The sequence below is a fragment of the Oryctolagus cuniculus genome, chromosome 2 (genome assembly GCF_051225735.1).
Source record: "Oryctolagus cuniculus isolate XC-2025 breed Fujian yellow rabbit chromosome 2, ASM5122573v1, whole genome shotgun sequence".
In the NCBI taxonomy this organism is placed as follows: domain Eukaryota; kingdom Metazoa; phylum Chordata; class Mammalia; order Lagomorpha; family Leporidae; genus Oryctolagus; species Oryctolagus cuniculus.
Window position 1 is genome coordinate 103937501 of NC_142868.1, and position 15934 is coordinate 103953434.

The 15934-nt window shown below is 43.4% G+C and overlaps 1 protein-coding gene across 8 annotated transcripts in view; it reads left to right on the plus strand.

The window, feature by feature from the left end:
• The window catches only part of DAAM1 (dishevelled associated activator of morphogenesis 1), a 191031-nt gene that overhangs the window by 58123 nt on the left and 116974 nt on the right, over positions 1 to 15934 (plus strand). Inside the window, exon 1 of one of the 8 annotated variants that reach the window (XM_070068659.2) lies at positions 724 to 824. The exons of 6 other annotated variants lie outside the window; for them this stretch is intronic. The gene's annotated coding sequence lies outside the window, so the exon portion shown is untranslated. Of the gene's footprint in view, positions 1 to 723; positions 825 to 15934 lie in introns of those variants that run through there. One more of the 8 variants, XM_070068661.2, reaches the window with a different exon arrangement.

The window sequence follows — 15934 nt, forward strand, 5'->3', positions numbered from 1 at the left end:
TTATCACAGCAGTTAATCCTTCAAGGTCAGAAATGGAAACCTAGTTTCCATTTTGAAGTTCTAGAATTAGCCTGCCAGAGATGCCTCTGTTTCTAATAAACACAGCCACCATCCTCTCCTGGTTTTGCTTCCCTTTCTCAGTGTTCCATATCCAGGGGAACATGGGAGTTACTGGTGAACTGAATTGCTATTTGAAGCCAGCAGAATATTCGCTGTTGTTTGTCAAATATGAGGAGAAAAACTGCCCACATCTTCTACCCATACACACTCAAGCACACGCCACTTCTCTCGAAGCCTGGAGTCCCAGTGCCTGTGCACTAACTGTAAGCCCTGCAAGGCCACGTCCATGTCAGTTTTGTTCATCCTCATATCCAAGACTGAGGAGGGGAGTGAGTGCCCCTCAGGACCTTGAATAAATTAATCAATGTCACATCATCACACATATACAGAATTGCAAATTTGAGGTTGGTGTGAATGTGTGTAGCAGGGGCTGGCTGTTGGCTGCCTGTGAGTTGAACCTCTAAGGAAAACCCCATTTGACTGTGTGTGTGTGTGTGTGTGTGTGTGTTTTGAGCTGGCATCTGTCAGCACCTCTGACCTTGTTGCTTTTCCAGCATGAGCAAGTATAGTTGTTGACCAGAATGTTTTTCCACAAAGGTTTTATGTGACACAGCCTAGTGAGGTGGGACAGTATTTATAAGAGGAGTAACCAGAAAGGCCTGCCAGGTTAGCAAGAACACTTGTCATAGCTCTATTGCTGATTAATAAGTGAGAGACCTGTCCTGGCTGTTTATTTTTATGGAATGGAAACTGGGAGCTGTAAGGTAACTTATGATGTCGGGGGTACCGGGTTAGGGAAGGGTGTGCATCTGGGGAGATGTATGTAGGGACCATGAAATCATGAATGAATAAGTTAAGCTTTTTTTGTTGTTCTCTTTCATGTCTTCAAGTAGATTGACTACTTCTTTGAAATGCAAAGCCTAATTTTCTTTGTTATTTTGAGGTCCCTTTAAATATTAAAGCACTTATTTTGGCCTTTGTGTTCTTTCAGAGAATACCTACCAATGTTAGTCTTTATCTTTTATGGTCACCCGTTGCGATTCCATTTGGTGCCCTTTTGTAGTTTGTACTTTCCATTACTGTGTTTGCTTGCTTAGTTTAGGTTGAGTCAGAACCTCTGCCATTTCAGTAGCTTTAGAATCTGCCTTTAGGAATCAGGAATTTGAGATTTCACAAGTGAATTCATTCCTGTTGGGTCAAACTTCCTAATGAATACCTAACAAAAAATTCCTTAATTAGATGCATCTAATCTTGTATATGTTCCTGGGGCTACCACCTAGAAAGGGGGTGTTCTACAGATACGATTGGTAATATTCACTTCTGTAGCAAAGAACACAGTGCATTTCAAAGGATTCTAAATTAAAAAACTTAAGTGAAACTGACCATTTTTACATCTTATGGTGATATTGATGAATTAGGGTGATACTGATATGAAGAATTGTCTTTAGTGACATTTTAAATTGATCACAAGTTTAAAACAAGAACTTACTGCTCATATTAGTATTTTATGTTAGATTATTTTTTCATTTTGAGGACTAACATTTGTAGGGCTGGGTGACATGAAACAGAAAAACACAGAAACGAAGGCTTTCTGTAAACCACGGTCAGAGTATGTGTGTTCATTGACAGTGGACTCCTGGTAAAACAAAATGAGGTATGCGAGGACTGCTTATCTCTGGCTTTTTTCTCTTTGTCTTTTTCTCTTTTTCTTTCTCTATTCGTTCTTTTTTCTTTGTTTTTGTCCTTTCCTCTTCTCTTTCTCACTCTTCTTTTTCTTAAGGCAGAGTTAGAAAGGAAAGATCTTTCATCCACTGATTCGCTCCTCCAATGGCTGTAATGGCTGGGGCTGGGCAGTCTGAGGAAGCCAGGAACTTTATCCAGGTCTCCCACATGGATGCCGGTGCTGCAGGCTGCAGGCTTAACCCACTGTGCTACAGCGCCGGCCCCTGCTTATCTCCTTGAGGTAATGCATAGATGTAGAACATATTGAAAGAAACTGGCATGTTGATGAGAGTCGATAAATGACAATATTTTTAAGATTTACCATAAAACCATTTTTATACGTACAATTCAGTAGACTTCAGTATGTTGTTGTAGACAAGACCTCCAGAGCATTTTCATCTTGTAAAGCTGAAACTCTGAACCCATTAAAAACTTCCCATTTCCCCATCTACCCAGCCGGGGTAATCCATACTACTTTCTGTTTCTATGGATTTGAGTGCTTTAGATGCCTGATATGAATGGAATTAGGCAGTACTTGTCTTTTGTGACTGACTGATTTTATTCAGCACAGCATCTATGAGGCTTACCCATGTTGGAGCACATGACAGGATTTTCTTCCATTATATGTATACTTACATATATACATGTACACACACATACATACAAACATACATACACATAGATGTATTCCATTATATGTATAAAGCACAGTTTGCCCATTCACCAGTTCATGACTTTTGGATTGTTTTTATCTTCTTGGCTGTTGTGAATAATGCTGCTATACACAAGGGTGTGCAAATGTCTGTTTGAGACCTTGCTTTTAATTGTTTTAGTTATATTCCCAGAAGTAGGATTGCTGGATCATATAGTACTTCTATTTATTTTTTGAATCACCATACTCTTTTCTATAGGAATCACGATACTCTTTCCTACCAACTCCACAAGAGTTTCAATATCTCCATGTCCTTGCTAAGATTTTTGGATTTTTTTAATAGTAGCAATCTTAATGGTGTGGAGGTGATACATTATTTTGGTTTGATTTGCAATGCTTTAATAGTTAATGATGTTGAACATCTTTCTATACATATAGGCTATGCATATGTCAACTTTAGAGAAATGTCTATAAAGATTTTGCCCATTTTTAAGTTGGGTTATTTTTTTGTTGTTGTAGGAGTTCTAGATATTAATTTCTGTATCAGATGTTTGTAGTTTTCAAATATTACCATTGATTGCCTTTTTACTCTGGTGATTACACACAACATTTCAAGTTTGGCATAGTCCCATTGTGTCAGTTTTTTTGCTTTTGTTGATTGCTTATACTTTTAATGTCACATCCAAAACATCTTTGTGAAATTCAGTGTCTTGATATTTCCCCTCTGTTTTCTTATAAGAGTTTTACAGTATTGGGACTTGAGTCTGAATTCATTCTTTTGCATGCGGATATCCAGTTTCCTTAGTGCCATTTTGTTGAAGAAACTGTTCTTTACCCACGAAGTGGTCTTGCTTGTCAAAGATCATTTGATCACCCATGTGAGAGCTTGTTTCAGGGCTCTCCATTGTATTCCTTTGGTTTCTACGTCTGTCATGCCAGTATCATCCTGTTTTGATTACTGCAGCTTTATACAGTGTTTTAAAAATAGGAATTTGAAGATCTTCAAATTTTTTTTTTTTAAACCAGTCCTTTGAGATTCCATGTGATATTTAAGGTGGGATTTTCGGTTTCTGGAAAAAGTCATTGGGATTTTAATAGGAATTGCTTTGAATCTGTAGCTGTAGTATTGACATCATTTTTTAAAAAAAGATTCATTCTATTTATTTGAAAGGCGAATTACAGAGAGAGGTAGTGACGGAGAGGAAGGTCTTCCATCCACTGGGTCACTCCCCAAATGGTCACAGCAGCTGGGGCTGGGCCAGGCTGAAGCCAGGAGCTTCATTCTGGATCTCCCTCATGATTGTAGGCGTCCAAGCACTTGGGCATCCTCTGCTGCTTTCCCAGGCGCATTAGCAGGGAGCTGGATCAGAAGTGGAGCAGCTGGGACTCAAACTGCTCTCCATATAGGATGCAGGCCGGGGTTTAACTTCTGCCTCACAGCACTGACCCTGTAGTATTGACATCTTGACAATATCAAGTCTTCCAGTGCTTGAACATGTGACGTTACTGTGCCTTCCTTCATTTCTTCTAGAAATGTTTTGTGGTTTTCTACAAGTGTACAAGTTTTTCACCTGCTTTGTTGAAAATTGTTTTTAAACTAAAAAGACTAGTTTACAAACAAATATAGCTAAACAATTCTAGATTTCCAGAGACATATTGGATAAGTAAGGAGGGAAAAAAAAGGAAGCCAAGTCCACATAATTTTTTTCCAAATTAGAAAGGACTAAGATAGGCCAGAGTTCCCTCTCTCCTCCTACTTCTGTTTCATTCTCTAGAAGAAGCCACTCTTAGAGTTTGGGTAGCTATTATTTATAAGATGTTGGCTGGCACCGCGGCTCACTAGGCTAATCCTCTGCCTTGTGGTGCCGGCACACCGGGTTCTAGTCCAGGTCGGGGCGCCGGATTCTGTCCCGGTTGCCCCTCTTCCAGGCCAGCTCTCTGCTGTGGCCAGGGAGTGCAGTGGAGGATGGCCCAAGTACTTGGGCCCTGCACCCCATGGGAGACCAGGAGAAGCACCTGGCTCCTGCCTTCGGATCAGCGTGGTGCGCCAGCCGTAGCGGCCATTGGAGGGTAAACCAACGGCAAAGGAAGACCTTTCTCTCTGCCTCTCTCTCTCACTGTCCACTCTGCCCGTCAAAAAAAAAAAAAAAAAAAAGTAATCTCTTGGTGTGTTTAAACAAGGATATCCATTTTATACTTATGATATACCTTGTGTATTATGCAACTTGGACCTTTAAGTTGGACCTCTTAACATATCAGATAAATGGGGTCTCATTTTTAAAGTTAAGGCATAGTTAACAAATAAAGCATCTATGTTCAGGGTATGCATATCATTAATTGTAATGGCTGTAGAGTATTTCATCAAATGGAGTACCCTGAGTCATTTAACCATTGGAAACTAAAAGCTCCCATGACTTTTAGCCACTTAATGTTACTCCTTGGTTTCTGAAGTCCAAATATTCACCTTGTCCAAGAGTGCAGGGCTTGGTTAATGAGGAGGCACCATTTAAATCAGCTTTCATGTTGTCTCATTTACAACAAGTTTTGCAAGAGAGGCAGTCTGTTTCCTGTCTGGTCTTCTTCAATTGCCCAATAAAGCAATTTGTGTGCACACCTGATTATTTAGAAAAGTACAGAGTTGGGTAGAGAGGACACACTGGGCAGAATCACCTTCCCTCACATTGCTTTTGATGACTGTGAAATGACTTGGTTTGGGTTTTCATTTTGTATGTGTGTGTGTGTGTGTGTGTGTTTGGTTTGTTTTGGACCTAGCATTAAATCAAGAGTGTTGTGATCTACTTATAGGAATTAAAATCCAGTAAAGATCTTTCTAATTGTTTGGCTTCTGAAGATTTATTTGTTTTAGATTAATATATTTATAAGACAAAGTGACAGAGACAGAAGTAGAGGGGTCTTCATCTACTTGTTCATTTCCCAAATGGCTTCAACAGCTGGGGCTCAGCCAAGCTGAAGTCAGGAGCTTGGACCTTCCTCCAGGTTTCAAGGTGGTAAGGCCCAAGTATTTGAGCCACTGTCTGCTGCCCTCCTAGGCATATTAGCAGGACAGTGGAACAGAAGCAGAGCAGCTGGGACGCCAACCAATACTCCGAACTATCTGGGATGGCAGTGTCACAACCCATGCCAAAACACCCACACTGCTCCTGCAGTTTTAGAAGTATCTGTTTATGTGAATGACTTCCCAAAGACATTTAGCACATGGAGAGGAATCCCCCGTGAGAAATCACTTTGTAGCTGCCAATAGTTTCTCTCTCGGTTGGTAGCCTTAGTGAAAAGTGATGACATGTATTTACCAATTCTCCTCTTCACACATGTGCCCTTGTGTCCTTGGTGCCTGCCCACCAGCTCTCATGATATCCTCTCCCCTTTCCCACATGTGAGTTCTGTGCATTATTTTTTTGTTTAGGGGAGGCAATTTTGCAGTGTGTATTAAAAACAAAACAAAACCCCTATTTTTTTTTTCCAAGAGCACACTCCTCAGATTTGTATTTCCTCAAGCTTCTGGTTCTGCAGGTTCTTGGAACTTAGTCAGCGGAGCCTGTTGGCGCAGTAGGTATCAGTACAAATCCTTGGTGTTCTAGGCATTTCCCCAAGGCCTGGCAGGCGTGTCACACGGACTGTTGCTGTGGCATGTGTTCAGTTTCAATGATGGATGTCCTATAAACCAAGTGTAGCTAAGCTCTAGTATTAACTTCTGAAAAATCAATTTTTTCCAATGGCATTTATTTCCAAAATAATGGTAATTTTATATTCATTGGGACTGATTCCTGTATAGTGCTGATCATTTCACAGTTATCAAAATCATTGATTTCTTTCCAACTGTGTTCAATTGATATTTGAGGCAATCAGGTTTCAGTTGTATAAATATGGGAAGCATGACTAGCAGTAATGAGTCCTATTTCAAATGATTATTGTTGAGCTCTCTACTTCAGTTTTATAAAATCTCAGGATAAAACTCTTCATTCTGAAAAACTGTCTCTAGCCAGGGAGACGAGAAGGAGGAAAACCTCAGGTGCTCACTGGGCAGTCAAATACCCTGAGAATGGGAAAGTCAATTATATTGCCTCAGTGGAGAACAATCTTGAGTATTTATTGCTGTGTTAATGGGCTAGCCCTTGATTCACATCCAAAAATTCCTAGACTCTATACATAGGAATATAATCTTCAGACATACAGATATGGGGATGTATTGATAAGAATTTTTACTACAGCCTTTTCATAGAAAGAAAATAGGATTTATGATTTGTAACAGAATCATCCGCATGTCCTCAAGTATGCCAGTGCCAAGGCTGGCCCTCACACCAGTGAGATCAGAACCTGTGTTATAAAGGCCCAGGCCTGGGTGGTTGTCCATGTTCCACAGGTGATTCCAATATGTACTCAAGTTTGAGCACTAGTACTAGAGAATGCTATGTTCAAGGTGACAAAGCATGCATCAGAGTGCATGAGTACTGACATGGAAAGAGCTAACGTATTCAAAAGGAAAAAACTGACAATAAGAAATCAAGCTGTGTAACAGTACAGATGTGCACCATTGTGTAAAAATTGAAACAAAACTTTCTAGCAATATGCATATGCTTATTGGATATACCACCCTGAGGTCACGCAAGGTTAGAATGATCTGAGACAACAGTGGCCCTAGGTGCTATGTCTCCAGGGTTTGCGATAGGTTTTCTATTCATATCTCTGGATATGAATACATAGAGTACATAGGGATCATCCCAAAATTGTTTGAAGTATTAACTATAACATATCTAAACCATTTAGTCACGTGCTTGGCACTCAGAAGATGCTCAAAAACTGTGGCTACTATTTCCACGTGTGTCTAAGTTTGTCTCTGGAGCTTATGGGAAAAGTTCCAATGGAGAGTAAGCTTTCGTAAGTACATAATGCAGGTGTCAATATACCACTGAAACTCGAGTGCTTTCCCAGTTACCTCATTAACACTTTGAAGTACACACCTGAATACTCATTAGTTGTTTTATTGACCTTCCTCATTTAAAATTACAGCTTGCTTTTGCCGAATACTTGAAACCCATGCCATAAATGCGGACAGCTTCACGTCGTCGGTATTACATTAATTTGTAGATCCAGCGAAGTGGCCTACTATTTTTTTCTTTATCAGTCAGTAAATCTACAAACTTCATTGAAATGCTAGAAGCATTCTTGATTAAACAGAGAAGGCGGCTCCCAAGGTTGCCTCCACAGAGATAATACACTTCTAAACAGTGTTTTAAATTCTGCATCCTGAGAGGCTGTTTGTGGAGAATCTCCGGTTCACTAAAGCTATTTTGTCAGAAGTTCTTCAAGTAGTCCCAAGGCTAGTTAGCAGAGAACATGGGAAATTCTATTTTTTCTTTTTAATTAACTCTGTTTCAGTTATACTCCTTTGATGAATCAGAAATCATAAGGGTACCACAAATATAGCCTAGCACAGAAGATTGAGGGTGCTCATAAATGATGAGCTTATTAGTGGATGCAGGCTGAAGATGCATTCAAACATAGTTAAAATTTGTATTTTTATAGGAGTGAATTCAGTACAATTTTCAAAGGTTTTCTCTATTATCATTCCCATTTAGTCCCACTTGGCAGTTTTCTAAAGTCTCCTGAAACGTCCATTGTGGGGGAGCCCTGGATTATAATAAACAACTCTCCGTGCTATCATTTCAAGCCTGGGAATGGCCACACATTTAGCATTCTGTAAACATTGTTTACACTTGAAATGGCAGGTGGTGACTGAGGTCATGCAAGGTTAGACTGATCTGAGACAACGGTGGCCCTGGGTGCTGTGTCTCCAGGGTTTGCGATAGGTTTTCTATCATAGTGACCAATTCACAACCACTTTTTTGGCTCGAGAACTTACTTTCAGGCTTAGAAACTAGGAAAATAAGTAGATGAGGCCAGTAGCTGAGGAAAGCATAAAGGGGAAGCAGTTTGGCTTTGCAAATGTCCTTGTATTGCCTAAAAGTAAGATTCTACCTGGTGGTTTTGTGCATAAGTGTTGGGTCGCCATATTGAGCCTATTGAATTCTTTACATTTTTTTTAATGCTGTTTTCCCTGCTGCCTCAGAAGCCCGCAGAGAAATGCCCTACAGTTTGTAGATAAGATGGCTGACCTGCAGAGAGCTTGGTTTCGTGATGACAGCTGCCCTGTGGAGATGAAACCAGCCTCATTCCCGAAGCTGTTCTGCTGACACACCTGGGAATGTCAGGGGGCTGGTTAAGAAGGCATTTCCAGCAATCAGTAGTTAATGAACCTAAATCCTGCCTCCGGCTCTTTGCTGTGGGGCTCCCTTTCCTTTATAGTGTCCCCTTCCTTACTGGCCATCAGACATGTGCTCATCTGCTCCTTCAGCTGTGCAACTCTGCCTGGGAGCACTGTCTCCCGGGCGAGGAGAGTCTTCCACCGGGCTGAGGGTCGTGTTTCTTCAGTCAGTGGGCAAGAGCTACAGGGCTTTCACCTGGGCTCCATGGAGACCCTCACCAAAGCTTTGTGGACTTGCTTCCTCAGGCTTGGGTTTCCTGCTATACTGCCTCCTGGCTTCTCCCCACCTTGACAGTTCTCTATTGACGTTTTGGTCTTGCCCTGTTTTAAGCATTAACCGTCCAATTTATTTTCTTACAAAAGAGGGGAGGCAAAAATATGCATACGTTTTGTTTTTTGTTGTTGTTTTTTCCATTTTTACCATTGATGAAAGTGTCAGAAAATTCTAGAGTCGCTCTAGCTCAGGTCACTCCACAGAAGAAGGCTGAGCTGGTAGTTGAACCTGGGTGGCGATCCCACAAGTGCCTGTTCCTCAGTTTCCCCCTTTCTGGAAAGCGCAGCACTCTGCCTGAGAAAGATGGGGAATTTTTAACTGTTACCAGAGTGAGGCTGATTTTAACCAAGGAACTTTGTCCTACATGGTGTTTCATTTTCTGCTGTTGCAGTTAAAGTAACTTGGCATAAAAATAGTCAGAATAACAAAAGAGGAAGGTAACTAGTGAGTTTTAAAATTTGCGTTCGGTAAACATGAACGTAAAAGACCCTCTGATCCAATTCTTTATTTTCAGCCCAGTGAGCTCTATGCCACTAGCCGTTATTCTCCACAGAAGCCTGAGTAGGAATACAGCTTACACCTAAGGGTAGTGCAATGCCTTGATGATAAAATGCAGGGAGGAGTGGTTTGGGAGGCCTGCAGCAGCACTTGCTTCTTCAGGAGCTGTGTCTTTGGGGTTCTTCGGGGGAGGGGCTTGATGCTACTGAGTCTTCAGCCCCAGATTCCCCCGTTTCATCCTGTAATCCTCAGCAAACTTTGCTTGAAGATGTGGGAAAGAGCACTTTTAAAACTAAGTGTGTATCCGGCCAATTTCTTCACCCTCAGGATTTGCCTGAATTATTTCAGTTGTGAGGAAGTTTTTTAAAAAGCCTAATGTGTTTCTTTGTCAGCCAGTGCCTTTGAATATCATTTGCATTTTCTGTGGGGACCACCGCCAAGGGCTGGCTGCTTGTTTGGGCAGATCGGAAACCCTCAGTGCCCTGTGTGTAGTCACTGCGGGGGGCCTTTTAAGAGGCAGTCACGTCCACCTGTGTTTGTAAAGACTGACGTCCGGGCTTGTTCCTGTCTGGTCAGCAGAGGACCAGGGCGTGTGGAGGCTCAGGTGACAGCCGTGTCGCACAGCATGGCAGCGTTCTTTTCCGGTGACGGGCTCACTCAGATCCTTTCTGGAAGAGGTGCTCTGTGATTCAGGAAAATTGCCTTCTTTTGCCTGTTTGTTCAAGAACACAGATTAGCCGCCTGGACAGAGAGCAGCAGTTTGATGTGACAAGACTGGCTGTCCAGCTGTAGCTTAGGTTTGTGTGACCCCCACATTCAAATTAGTTGTTGTGCAGCCTTCCAGGCAGTGCAGATAGGGACCCAAAGAGGAAGATGATGTGGGTTTCTTTTGGCTTCAGCTTAAGTCTGTTTATTGACTTAACTTCCAGACTATACTCCCAGCAACAGATCAGCTGGCTGCGGGCAGAGCTGTCTGGCAATGCTGTGATTTCTTTGGTGGGGAGCTCCAATGACATTTTTGGTTTGGCTGTTCTCCCAGATGATCAAGCCAAGATGTCCTGATTTCCAGACACCGGTTTCTGTCACGTGAACAAGCACTTCCTAGCACATGAACAAACTTCCTAACTCGAGAACTGTGTTGCACTGACTTCAGGGATTTGCACCTATACTCATGGTTAAAGACTTGAGTCCTGACATGGAGCGGTTGCTGCCAGCTTTTTAGGGTGAAGACCTTGAGGTGCCCTTGTTTGCTTTGTACGCGAGGGCTGAGGGGTAGTGCTTTCTGGCAGGAGTCTGTGGTGTGGGCTTGGAGAAAGACTTAATTATGTGCTGGTTGAGGCCTGTCTGGCCTGAGGCAGTGCACACACTGCAGTGGGTTCTTTCCTCCTTTATCTAGGGTGGAAGTGGGGAAGGAAGGAGACCAGTTCTGGCTTCCACTTGCACAGCTCTGCCTACCCTGATCAGAGGAGACGCAGGAGGGGAGAGTGTTTTCAGGGCATTGCAGCTTTTTTTTTTTTTTTTTGGAATGTGTGAGCTTTGGCTTCCCTGTCAAAGGGGGTGCTCTCATTGTTTCCTCTTACAGCAGAAGAGTTCCTGGGTTGAGAAGACTCACTGCTGGGTGACTTTCTGGGAGCCACTCCAAGTAGTGCCCTACAAGTATTAGAGCATCCTTGGGACCAAGAGTGTGGGACAGGCTGTCTCTGCTCCGGACGCACTTACAGAGAAGCGCTCTGTTTCCTAAGGCAGAGGATGTTGAAACTTACAGGGAAACACGACTCTCTTTCAGACAGTTCTGCAACCTTTAGACTCCATCCCATGACTTTTTTTTTTCAAGCTCCAAATAGTATTTGGCCTCTGGTGTACTTGGGAAATGAAACCAGACAGGAGGAATGTGAGAGGAGAGAAAGACAACCAAGGGAGGGAGCAAAGCAATTTTTCCTTCCACATTTTTCCTGATACAAGAGACTTTGGGTGAGCGTTTGTCTTCTTGTTGCAACCCAAATTGCATGTCAGGGCCTTTTGGAAAATTGCAAAATGTGAAGGAAAACTGCAGTTCTGAAAACAATAGGTGGTGTGGCAACTAAAACACTGGGTCTCCCAATTCTCATACAGTTGTCTTATGACATTTTTGTCTTGTTTTGTTTTTGGTCCTCTTGTTTTTTGTGAAATGGATTCTGTTTCAGAAATTCCAGAGACCATTTACATTACAGAAACAGTGACTGCTTTGGTGTTGAGATTATAACTGAAGAACTGGGAAATACTGTATGTCTATTAGAACAGTCGAAATGGGCATGGCAAATACAGTCCTCACTATACATTGAGAGTACACGCAAAAACTCTCAGCTTTCACCCATGTTAGTGGCTAGCAGGAACGAACGCACTGTCTCTTGCTCTTTCCCACCAAGCCTTCCTCCATCCAGCACATCGAGGCTGCTCTTTTCTATGTGACCTCTCTGGGTGGAAGAAAACCGTGGTTTAGCCGGCAGCTAGATCTCTCAGTGTGGCAGCAGTCTTAATAAGTGCATGGTAAAAGTCCCTGGTGAACCAATTAAAAGGGAGTGTGTATGTATCAGTGCAAATCTGTCCTGTCATCACAACCTTCCAGTTTCCCCATGTGTTAGACACAGTTTATGTCTTGCTTTATGGAAAGCAAACTTTACCTGTCACGTGGGTTGTGATTTGTCACTATCAGAGGAAAAGCGGCGGGGTTTTCTTGTGGACTCTTACATTGTTCTCTAAGGTTTGTGTCGTCATCGTCACAATCGTCTACATTCTCTAAAATCTGGCTTTTTGTTTTAGATGTTGCCACATTGAGAGTCCTGACTGCATTGACAGGGAGCAGTACAAATGACTGAGTTTGGACCAGGCCACAGATGGATTGAGTTTCCTGTTCTTTCTGGAGCAGGTGCATTTTGCTTAGCAATCAGAAGAAGCGTTTTAATTGCTTCCTTGTGCCCCACCTAGCGATAGTCATGCACAATATAGATGGATCGCGTTTTGGATATCCCAGAAGTGACTTCTTCTGTCACAGTGCCAGAAGCTGAGATTAGAAGATGTGTCCCGTTGAGGGCCCAGCTGCCTTGGTGGAATTAGTCCTTCCCTCAGGCTGGTTTGATTAAAAGGGGGCCAAGATGTAGAAACAGTCTCTTGGTTGTACTTGGTGCTTATCTGGCAGGAATAGGACCTAGTCTTTGGAATCCCAATTATCCCACTGGTCTGGGGTCTCCCCGAATGGCAGCTCGAATTTCCTCATGTGTGTCCCTAGCACCTAACTCTGCACCTGCCTCTCACAGACTCTGAGACTGGGTGAGTGCTTTCTTGGGCAGCACGGTCACTGAATGTAAGGAATTGGGGAAGGTTTAAAAGATTTTACCATGGAGTCTGTTTCCAGTGGAGCTTACTTGGGAATGAGTTGAGAAAGCAAGCATCAGCTGGGTCAGCCAGAAACGCCTCGCGTAGGGCATGCTGGAGGTAGCTGACGATGAAATCCATGTGTGCGGCCATTGTCAACATCACGCTTGAGAAGCAGCTAAGGAGTACTTGGTCATCTGGTGGCTTCAGCCATTGGCAGGATTGTGCAGAACCACAGACAACTGAGAAAAACACCCGGTGACCCATCTCTGAACTTCAGAGGCAGGGCATCTTGCTCACTTAGGCATTTGTGCCTCTTGCTCTCAGTCACTGTTTATTAAGAACGTACTGTGCGCCAAGAATTGAAGAAAACTCAGTCCTGCCTTTAGAGGATCAGACTAGTCTGGAAACATGTACCCTCCCCCCACCGCCCCGCCAAAAAAAAATAATTATCTTCAGAAAAGTTTATAGAAAATAGAATTAAAAGGTAATTTAGTAAGTTTATTGTGGGTTTTTTTTTTGATAATACACATTTTTCATGAACGTTCTCAACTGCCCTGGTATATGGTATGAGGGATGCTAAAAGAAATATGTGACTGTTATATCTTAATGTTAGCCGTCGCAAAGCACACCGGACACCGGAGTAAGGGAAAGGGCTTATTGGGGAACACCCTACAGACCGGAGTGAAGGGGCGGCAAAGGAAAAAGAGAGAAGGAGACTGTGAGAGAGAGACAGAGAAGGGAGAAGAGAGAGGAGAGAGGCCAAGAGAGCACAGGAGAGCGCAGGAGAGAAGGACTGAGAGAGAGCAGGAAAGAAGGGCCAAGAGCCCAGAAGAGGAGGCTAGAGAGAGGAACCGAGAGAGAGCAGGAGAGAAGGGCCAAGAGAGCACGTGTTCAGGAACAGGCCCTTTTAAAACTTTGCCTGAGGGCGGGCAGGGAAGCAGGAGCAGTGAATCCCATTAGGATGGGGGTGGAGCCTGGCTCAGGTAGCTGGGCCATGCGGCCACCTGGCTACAACTGCACTAGTTTCCTAACAGTGACCATCCCTGAGAAATCTAAGGTCCATAAAAACAGCCATTTGAGCAAGGTTCTTTCTTTCTTTCTTTCTTTCTTTCTTTCTTTTTTTTAAGATTTTATTTATTTGAGAGGTAGAGCTACAGACAGAGGGAGAGACAGAAAGGCCCTCCATCTGGTGGTTCACTCCCCAGACGGGTGCAATGGCTGGCGCCAGGCTGATCTGAAGCCCGGAGCTTCTGCCAAGTCTCCCACACAGCTGCAGGGCCCAAGCACTTGGGCCGCCTTCCACTGAGTAGGGGCTTGAAAGAGAAACTCTTGAAGCTACTCTGGGCTCAGAGGTGTGCCTACTGTCATACACTGTCAGTAGGCACACACTTGTAGGTATGACCACTGTCAAGGCCTCATGACCACATGTACCTGCGTGTGAGTAAGATGTGGGGGTACTCAGCGTTCAGTGTGTTGGGAGATGAGTGCTGAAAGATAACGTGATAAAGGTCAGGGCAAATGCCTGACCCCAGTACACACCCCAGGCTCTGGGCTCTGCCCTCTCCAGCGGCCTCATTCCTAGCACTCTAATTACTTAATAGGCTTCAGACACACTGGTTTTCCCTCCAGGACCCAAATGTTCCCCTCCTGCACACATTCCTCTTTCTTCCTGGAAGTCTTCCCACTGCTTTGCAGGTCGGGTCAATTTTATTCACCAGGTCTCAGTTCAGTGGCTCCTCTCAGAGGAGGCCTTTTGTGATCACAGTGTCTAAAGTAGCCACACTATTCCACCATTGTCTTTCACTCACTTCGTCGCATTCTCTGTAACACTGGCCAAAACCAATAGCTTGGTTTTAGTGTACTTGGTTTTTTCTTGTCTTCCCAAAGCACATAAACTCCCTAGAGTGTATCTTCTTATTTGGCACACAATTGGTCTCAAAAAACACTTGACTTACAAAATTAAGTAGAAGAATATGTTGGACTTCGGCGGTTGTTGGTGACTTGTAATCCTAGGGCCATTTGGGAGGCATGCGGGCACATCATCTTTTTTAGTCTATGGTTATGAATTTAAATGTTAGAAAACAAATCAAAAGAATAGTATTCAGAGGCGTGAGAAAGCTACATGAGGTTCACATTTCAGTGTCCATAGTACAGTTTTATTGGAAAATGGACACACCTGTGTGTCCAGACATCTGTGGCTGCTTTCATGATAAAAATGACAGAGCTTTAGAGCTGTGATAGAAGCCTAGAGACCTACAAAGCCTAAAATATTCACTGAAAAGGTTCGTCAGCCCCTGGCCTTGAGAATCGAGGGTCAGGGAGAAGAGTTAAGAGACTTGTCATCCTTCAGATGAGAGGCAAGTGGAAGCTGAGCCTTCAGGCAGGAGGAGAGGGTGGGACCGGATTCCAGCTCATCGGCGCAAGCCGGTTCCTGGCCTCTGCCGAGCTCCTGCCCCACTCTCACCAGTAGTAGGCTTCTTCGTGCCAGCATGTGTATCTTCACCAGCAAATCAAGTGTCCCTCAGCCTTCCCTCCCCAGTCTCCTGAGAATTGTGGGTGTTGGAATGAAATGGTGGGTGTGAATGTGCTTATTAAATTGTACGCAAGGCAGTCGTTGCGACCGTAGTCAGAGAAGCGTCAGAATAGCTAAGGAGCCATCCAGAGGTGCCTGCTGCCCCTGAGGGGTCAGGAGGGAGGATGGTTTTTACGTCCTGTCCTGTTCTGATCTGTCTGTGGGAGATTAAGCTTCGAGCAGTGCACTTCCAAAGATGTGTAAAAGCAGTTGCGTCTTAGAAACTTCAGACAGACCATCGTCCATTGTTGAAGGATGAGTTTGTTCAGCAACATTCTGTTTGCAAGGGCTTTGTGGAACAGCCATCATGACGACTGGGCCTTTGGGTTTTCCTAAGTTTTTTAAGCACAAAATAATATTTTGATCCTATTAAAACTGATTTTAATTAGGTTCTGAAATGTAATAGGCCCTGTATCTTTCTTTTCTTTCTTTCCTTTTTTTTTTTTTTTTTTTTTTTGGCAGGCAGAGTAAGACAGTGAGAGAGAGAGAGAGAGAGAGAGAGAGAAAGGTCTTCCTTTT